This window comes from Bidens hawaiensis, unplaced genomic scaffold (genome assembly GCF_021521415.1).
Source record: "Bidens hawaiensis isolate Kalapana, Puna unplaced genomic scaffold, B.hawaiensis_p1.1 tig00003182_1, whole genome shotgun sequence".
NCBI classification, from domain to species: Eukaryota; Viridiplantae; Streptophyta; class Magnoliopsida; order Asterales; family Asteraceae; genus Bidens; species Bidens hawaiensis.
The window spans coordinates 1,711,628-1,721,658 of record NW_027491173.1 but is presented as its reverse complement, the minus strand read 5'-3'; positions in this window follow the sequence as shown (position 1 = coordinate 1,721,658).

Here is a 10,031-nt window from a genome sequence, read left to right as displayed (position 1 = left end):
ATCGAATACACGTGTTAATGGGTTGTTTATGCACTTAGATACCGACTCAGCCCCGTGTGGACCAAATTTAGTAAAATCACAGCCAACAAGTCCACACAACACTACACGAGTTGGATGGGTCGGTAATTCGCAAGCACGATGCACAAATTACCAATAAACGCGAATTTGCGCCGTACCGACCCGTTTGAGTAACCGACAACCAATTCAGCCCCAATAACATAAAAATATAGTTTTTCATAGCCAAAAAATCATACCGAGGCTACAACATCCGAAATGGTTGTTAATTCCCTCAAACAACGCGCTAGACGCAACAATTGACAAACTAGACAACCGAAACCTAGTTTTCACTTCATCAACAGTTGACCAATCTAACGAATGCCAAAACTCATGATACTAAAGTATATTACACTAGACATACCTAAGAAGAGGACGGGGCACGAACTTCAATTATAATAGCCCCGAAAGATGCAAGAAAGGGCAGCCACCGATTAAGCCTAAAACGAACTTATTGATCAATAACGAATATAACATGCAGATTTTAGCATGCAAAGATGTATTTTATTACATAGGAAAACCATGGAATTAAATTATTAAATTTTTACCAGAGTTGTATAAATGTCTTGGGTATCTAAAAATATTTTTATTATATTTTTCCAATACACACAAAAATCATAAAAATTCCTCCAACACAGCAAGGTACGTGTAGCTATTTCAGTGCGCAACAAAATGATTTTATTTTAATAAAAATCATTACCCAGCCAAATTAAACGATTCCAATTGGGTTTGGTTCCTAACTCAAAATATTAACTTTCAGAAGTGGAACCAACCAATTTAGACTTTTCGAACAAAGGTTATGATGTCGGGAAGACAGAAAGAATCCGTCATCCCGCATCAGCTTTGACACTCGATCTTATAAAATCATAAAAAATATTCAAATCTGGTCCAAAAATTACTTATTATACCTTTCTGGAAACTAGACTCAAAGTAGAACATGATGGAAATAAGAATTGATCAAAAAAATGGGTTATCATTGCGTTACAGGCCCTACAATAAACGAATACGAATCTGTCAGAAATTGTTATAATCAAAACTCAACCCTAACGACCAATAAGCGCGTTAATATGATCAATTAAGGTGAAAAAGAGTTGTAGAAACTTAATATCGACCTTGAATTAGACTCGGGAGGGCTGGAACTAGGCGGGAGCTGCACGGAAAACAAGGTGGGCGGCTTGGAGCTGCTGCCGATCGGTAGTGAGGAGGGAGAAGGAAGGAGGTTAGGGTTTATTATAATAATGTTACACTTAGGCCCCTTTAACTTGAAAAACGTGATAACTTGGATGAAAGGTTAAATAATTTAACTTAAGAGGATGACCAGGAGGTTACCGAAGAATGGCGGATCAAACCCGATAAACATACAAACTCTACAACGTGCATGTCGTTTAAATGAAAATGTCGGGTGCTACATTCTAATCTAACGCTTTAAGTTATAAGAGGCGATGTTTCGAGCAAAAGGATGGATAAACGGACTTTTGAAACGTATTACAAGGCTCAACATTAGAAAGATGAAACCCCGGCTTTTAAACGAACATTTATAAACGATCGAGCCGATTAACGAAATTTACGGGCGTTACAGCATCTTCTCTCGGGAAAATATAATGATCATTAACACACACACACACACATATATATATATATATATGTGTGTGTGTGTGTGTGTATTTATATATAGAACAAGGTTATAATAAGAAGTTAACATTTCCTAAGAAATGTAGGAAGTGATTAAGACCATTGGATCAAATTAAACACATAGGGGTAAGATGGTCCATAGAATTTTTATTATTTTTGGAATGTATTTATGTAATTTTTGGAATCAATTTAAAGTTATTATAAATTATTATCTCCTTTCTTATTCTTATAACAACCAAACCACCGTACACCTCTCTAGACCCACCACTATTCACCCATCTGACCACCATGCTCACCCGCCCATCATCACCACCATTCAATGTCGGCACATGCTCCGGAGTGTTTAATCTGCATATCTTGGATTATGGTGTACGGCGGTATACGCCGGAATATGGTGTACGGCAAAATACGACGGTGTACGGCTGGAATATGGCGGAACAAGCGGTGTACGGCCGGAATAAGGTGTACGGCGGTGGTGGAACACGGCAGTTATTGGACAGTTCTTGGTTGGGTTTTTCTTGGTCGAATTTTACCGCCGGAAAAAGCGTGGTGCAAGAACACGGCTGTGTATGCCCGGAATATAGCGGAGCCCGGCGGTGTGGTGTACGAAGGTGGCGGAACACAGCGGTTTACCGATGGTGGAGGTGGATGGTGGTGAGGTGGAGTGGGGGTGTACGTCGGCGGAGGCAGTGGTGATGACGGCGGAGGTGAATGATGGTGACGGTGGAGTGGGGGGTGTACGGCGACGGAGGCCGTAAGTCCCGAATCTGGATTACTACAAATATGATATCAACAATCTAGGTGTTGGCGCGGAATTCCAACACTAGATGATTCAAGAACACAAACAAAGCTCAAACACGTCAAACGCAAGAGTGGCTTCAAATCACATGTTAATACTAACGTCGGGTGCTTAAGCACTAGCAATACAATACACGTCTAAGAAAACCTTTTGACGGGTAATAACCACATGAACGAACAACTCAACTGATGACCCTCTCACGAACCAACTGGCAACCCTACAAATGTAAACATACATCTTATATATAGACTACCAACCTAGGCCCAAAACAAAGTAAACCCACCAAAATCAACAGATTTCGGTTTACACATAAATGCCCAACTAAGCCCAATCTAAGTTTAACAATACCAAGCATAAACCACAAAATATAGCCCAACAATCTCCCCCTTGGTTTATTGCTTGATTTTAGTCGTGCTCGAAGATATCTTCAAAACTCTATTCTTGAGTTTGTTTAGCAGCATGAGATGGGCCTTGAGTTGTCTGAGTTTCAATAGTGACGGGCTCAGAAACAGTTGGTTGAGTAGTTGGTATCACATCACTAGCTAACACGCCCGGTCTCGGATCTTTCTTTCGTCGTTTGCGTAGAATAAGATCGGTGGTTGGCTCTTCGTCAATATCATCTTCAACATGTGTCGCAGTGACTGATTGAGGAGGTTTCAATGCAGTCAACTGGAGCTTTTTCTTGAACGCTTCGAACTCTTTAACTTGTTCAGCAGTAGGTACTGTCTGTTGTACCTTTGAGCAGGAACCACATGTTCCTCAGCTACAGCTGCACCAACAGCATCAACATCTGCCTCGATCTCAGCAAATCTTCCAAACATGACCAACGGATGAAGGACCTTAATAAACCACTGACTCCCTTCCAAACTTAATCAAATCTGCAAACAAAACCTTTTGAACTTCTGAGATACCCATCTAGGCCGAGAACCAGGATGGGCCGAGAACACCATTAACACAAACAACTTGGACCAAAGATGACTCGAACAATAACACAAATATTATGGACACATTCGGCCCAACTGAATGGCCCACGACATTGTTTGCAACCGTCAAATTTCATGATCTAAAAAACAATCCCGATTCATTTGAAAACGATTTCTTAAGACATTTGTTTCGACACGAGTAAACATGAGGTAAAAACTAAAAATTAAAAATAAAATAAAATTAGAATAAAAACTAAACTAAAACAAAATTTACCTATCCAGTCTTTAGAAAATAAACGTATATTGGGCTCAAATTTCAGCTATTTAAAAACGAACCACCTTTTTATGAAAAGATCCGAACATGAAATCATATTAAGTAAGGCACTTTTACAATGATTCATTTTCAGCATTATTGTGGCGTAGTGAAAATGTTGATAGCGGGTAATTTTCATGATTTTCATTGCGATAGTGATATGATTAGATTCGATTAGGCATAAGACTTACATGGACATCACTTATGGACCTCTGATGCCCCTTATCTATTCTCAAGGCGTATTTGGCTTTCCCCAGATCACCCCAATTTGACTCCAACCCCCTAGTACTTGATCAAAATAATTTTCTCTAGAAAAAAAAATGATTTTAAGCTTTAAGGTTGAACGTTGGACTTACATGCCATCCGGACTTACAAGCCTTACATTCAGGGTGTTTAGGACTTACTTGAATGCCCCACCCCTGTAGTTCCCTAAGACCCCTTTAAGCTTTTAAAAAACAATTTTAATGATAAATTAAATTAATTTTATTTATTTATTTTTTATTTTATTTTTTTATTATTTTTTTTATATTTGTTTTTTAATATGAAATATAATCTTTTTGGTGATCAAGATACTAACGGGCTCGTGTATGACTGGGTAATTGTTTTTCTGCCTATCATTCGGAGAGATGTATCTAGGAACATGCAAATATCTTCCAAATGACTCTCCACAATAAGTTTAGCAAATTTAGTTTATATCACTTCAAACTTTTAATTATCATGAAAAGCTTCCACACACCTCAATAACTAATCAAAAGCCTTTTTAGCCTAATAACTTCACACATTAGGCACTCAAAATCAATTAATCTATCATTTCTCAAAGGTTTGATCAATTTTCATTTATAAATACTTTAAGCTATTTGAAAAGCTTTTAGCTGAATAACAACATCACTTCCCTGATGATATTACGAAGACGATTTAAATACAAACACCCCAGCTGTCTTCAGTTTTCAGGTGAATAGCTATCCTATGTGTCTACAGGTAGACAATAGGACCAAACACATAATAAGATGTGTCCTTCAAACTTTAGATGGCCGACATAATTTTCAGTGAAAGAACTTAAACCGATAGTTAAACCATATATATATATATATATATATATTGTATGTTCAGTTGCCCCCATCACTTTCAGCCCTAAGGTTATTGGCTATCCCGTGAGTCAAGAATTGATGACAGAACCAAACATATGAAATATGTCCGTTGAACTTGAGTAACCGGCATGATTTTAAGCAGGAGAATAAATTTTTTTTAATTTTTTAATTTTTATTTTCATTTTTTTATTTTTATTAAGCACACACATACACACACATTCTTTTTGTATTTTTCTTTTTCTCCCCCTAAATTTTTACAGAAATTATGTACACAATTTAAATCTCAAAAATACTCGGTCTTCAAAACGTAACATCTTAAGAAACCCTACAAGCACATTGAATCTGGCTGTTCCGACCGGTTTCGTAAATAGGTCCGCCACATTATTATCAGTGTGGACCTGTTCAAGATGAATTAGCTTCCGGTCGTAACAGTCTCGGATAAAATGAATTTTGATATCGATGTGCTTGGTTTTAGAATGTTGTACCGGGTTTTTAACAACGGCAATGGTAGCATCATTTTCACAGAAAATAGAGGTAAAGATATTTCAGAACATGATCCAGCAATTGATGTTGCATCTATATGACATGTGAACAGCAGGTAGAAGCAGGATCATACTCAGCCTCAGTAGTGGATGTGGACACCGTTTTTTGTTTCTTGCATTGTCATGAGATGAGTCGATCACCCAATCAAAGTACCATTCTCTCCTCCCGTTAAGGGAACATACCTCCATTAAAAATTAGAATGTCGTGTAGTTGAGAGATGTCTCCTGTCATGTGCCTGTAACAACCACTATCAATATACCATGGTCTGATGATATTCCTTCATAGCTGTTCCTGCACGATGTGCGAGATTAGTTAGTTTTAGGTACCCAGTCCATAGTCATTCTGGGTAAGACTGACTTGTTCAAACGTGTCACGGGTTGCCATGACATATCTTCCTGATTATCAAAGATCGAACATGAAGGCTTTGAAGACTTTGTTACCGGAGACGTAGGCAATCATTTGTATTTGGGTTTTAAAACTTTATTGCTTGTACAAACGGTTGGCTTTGTCTCCAGTTTGTGGACGAAATACATTTTTGACTTTGACCTTTTAAACGATTTCGATTCGGAGGCCCACCTGGGTCTTTGAGCCGAACCCGAGTTTCCGTTCCGCTTTTGAACCGAATAAGGCTTGGTCTGATGGAAACTTGACCTGTCAACCTTGCTTCTCCTCCAATCACCATCAGAGGGCTTTGCCTTATAATACCTTGTCTTATCTGAGTTAAAATTCTTGTAGGTATTTTGAGGCATAGTCCTCTGTTGGCGTCTGTAATATGGAACATATGGGATATGTGAACAATTTCTAGCAATATGACCGGGAATGGCACAGTTGAAACAGGTTTGCCTTTTAACATAAAAATCGTTGTGGCCGATCCCTGGTCTTGCTCTGTTGTGTGAGTTTGTTTTTCCACTTTTGGACTTAGCACTGGATTTTTCACAGTTACAAGTACATGAACTTCCTTCTTTAACAAACTTGGGTGATGAATATTTATAAAAATTCTTATTTTTATCAAGTTTATTAGAAAGCAGATCACTGTTTTTAGTAGTTTTAGAGAAATCAACCACACGATTGTCTTTACTCTTAAGACCAGAGCCCACACAAACAATCGAACTAACAGAATTCAAAACAGGCAGTTTTAAAGAAACATCATAATTAATGTCTTTATTAAACGAAACACAAGAGTCATCATCCTCATCAGTCCATTCGTCAACAATTACTTTCTCTTCACATGAAGCAAACACATTAGAATCGTTCACTCCTGAAGTGGATGCATTCACAGGATCAGACTTGTCATTCTTATCTTTTCTTCCTGTTCTTTGGTGACAGGAAGTTGAACATAGTTGTCATTGTAAGGTGGAGGTACCTTGCTGTATCCTAATCCCTCACCTTCCTTCTCCTTCCACCATAATTGATTGTTAATCATTGAATTAACTACCTTACTGGAACCCTCGAACTTTTTAAAATCAAGTTAGCATTTAAGTTCAAAATTTCCAATTTGGAGGCTTCCAGATTAGCAGTTAATTCAGCAATTTCCTGCTTGGCATCTAGGTGGTGACAACACTTTATGCTGAATTCATATTTAAGCTTAGAAAGATCCTTTTTATTTGCTTCTATTTTATCTAAGAAGGATTTTTCATTTTTCTTAAGTTTAAAGTTTTCTGATTTTACTTTTTCCAAGTCTCTGATCAAGTTATCATTGTGGAGTTTATATAAGTTGATTTTATCAACACAATCTTGAGAACATGGTTGAAAATTTACCTTAGAGGATTTGGTGGTGAAGAAGGCCATGAACTTACCTCGGATGACTGGCCCAACGAATTAGAAGCCCACTTGAACAAAATCCAAAGCCCAACTAGGTGAGCCCAATGCTTTCAAAAGGCCGAGAACCTTGAAAAGTAACCGAGAACACTTGAAACTTGACCGAGAACAAGCAAAACTAGCCGAGAACGTTGAAATTTAACCGAAAACCTTGAACAGTGGCCGAGAACTTTGATCATTGACCGAAACTCTGATACTTAACCGAGAACTATGATTATTGACCGAGAACTGTCAAATCTGCCCGAAAACTCAAAGATCTTCCCGATAACACAATAAAGCCACCGAGAGCTATTAAAAGCTCAAGATACGGTGATCTCTGAAGATATGGTTAAATCCCGAGAATAAAGAAGGTTCTTGATTTGGTAATCTTAAAGATAGAATCAAATCCCACGAATGAAGGAATTTGAATTTAATTCAAAGATTAACTCAAATCCTTTCCAGAAAAATCTCAAGAACCCGAAGAACAGTTCTTCAAGATCCAGAAAACTTCAGCCAAAAACACACCCGTGAATCGCCGGTAGAATCCTTGATATCACCTATAACCGAGCCTAGAATAGGTCTATAGGCTCAGATACCAATTGTAAGTCTCGAATCTGGATCACTACAAATATGATATCAACAATCTAGGTGTTGGCGCGGAATTTCAACACTAGATGATTCAAGAACACAAACAAAGCTCAAACACGTCAAACACAAGAGTGGCTTCAAAACACACGTTAATATTAACGTCGGGTGCTTAAGCATTAGCAATACAATACACGTCTAAGAAAACCTTTTGACAGCTAATAACCACATGAACGAACAACTCAACTGATGACCCACTCACGAACCAACTGGCAACCCTACAAATGTAAACATACATCCTATATATAGACTACCAACCTAGGCCCAAAACAAAGTAAAGCCCACCAAAATCAATAGATTTCGGTTTACACATAAATGCCCAACTAAGCCCAATCTAATGTTAACAATACCAAGCATAAAACACAAAATATAGCCCAACAGAGGCAGTGGTGGTGACGGCGGAGGTGAGTGAAACGTCGCCGGCTTAATATGCTATGCTTTAATATGTATTTTTTGTAGTTAGAATTAATACTAATTATGTTTTAATTATTTGTGTGTTTTTGTTAAATGTTTTTTTGTTCTTGTTGTTCTTAGTGTTCTTGGTGTTGTGTTCTAAATATGGATTAATATTTGATGTTGTGTTTTAAAACACACTGTAATACAGATTACGATGTGTTTTTAGTGATGTAATTTAATTTTCTTTCCATATATAATACAACACACTAGACAATTATGCCGTTATAGTGTTATAAAACAAGTATTAAAATAAAACATACCGTTTAAAAAACACACTTTCCATCTAGACCATCAGATCACTAAAGCTAACGCACCAGATTAAATCTTACACTTTTTAGACATACTTCACTTCTTATTATAACTCCACCCTTTGTATATATATACAGGGGTAGGTTCTAGTGAAAACACCTCTTAAAGAGAAAACTTAAAAACTCCTAAAAACTTCTAAAAAACTTTGTTTAACTTTTAAAAGTTTTTTTTTTTGAATTTTCGTTTTTTTCCATTATTCTTATATGTTGTTATTGGTTAAAAAAAAAAAAAACTTGTCGGTAACCTCGTCGGTCTAGTGCGCAAGTGTAATAGTGTGCATTGCATATATGCAAAAGTGTTTGTATTGCATAAAATACAACACTATTGCACATATTTGATACACACTATTGTACATATGCAATATAAGACTAATACACACATCGAATACACATTAGTATGTATGTGTAATACAACATTAACGCACATGTGCACCACCTCGACTTTTATTTTATTATTATTTTTCCATATAATACAATACTACTACACATATACAATACACATATATTGAATATATGCAATAAAACACTATTAAACTCAAAAATACATAGTAATACACATGTGTAATACAACGGTATCGCACAGTATTACGTATGTGCATTACATCGGTTTTTTTTATTTTTTTATATTTTTAGAGTGAAATATAAGAAAATATAAGAATAATGGCTAAAACAGAATTTTGAAAATATTTTTTTATTTTTAATTAAAAATAATTCTTTAGGAGTTTTTAAGTTTTCTCTCTAAAGGTGAGTTTTCTCTTGATCCTCTCCCCATATATATATATATATATATATATATATATATATATATATATATATATATATATATATATATATATATATATATATATATATATATATATAGGGTAAGGATCCTAAGAGAACCATTGACAATGTACACATATGTATATTATCATTTACCTTAAATAAGAACTTTGATTTTTTTACTTTTTTTAATCTCTAGTTACGTAATATACACATATGTAATTTTTTTTTTCTTTTTAATTCGTATTATACCTATACACATATGTATACTTTCTTTTAATCTCTAGTTATGTAATGTACACATATGTACATTATCATTTACCTTAAATTATACATATGTGTATAGGAAAAAAACATGTGGCACATATATGTACATATTATACATATATGTATATGTATAATTTAGCTAAACCGAGAATTTTTTTTTACGTTTCTTTTTTTTAGAAACCGGGATGATAAATAAGAACTTTGGTTTTTTTACTTTTTTTATTTTTGTGTTTTTTTTTGTTTTATGATTTTTTTTTGTTTTTGGGTTTTTTTGTTGTCTAAAATGGTTCTCATAGTTCTCAATTCACAAAAAGTTCTCATATGATCCTGATCCTATATATATATATATATATATATATATATATATAGCACATTGGGTGCCACACCATGTCACACCACAACCTAAGGCGGAAATGCCGGGGCGTGATCCGATTGCTCACAGAT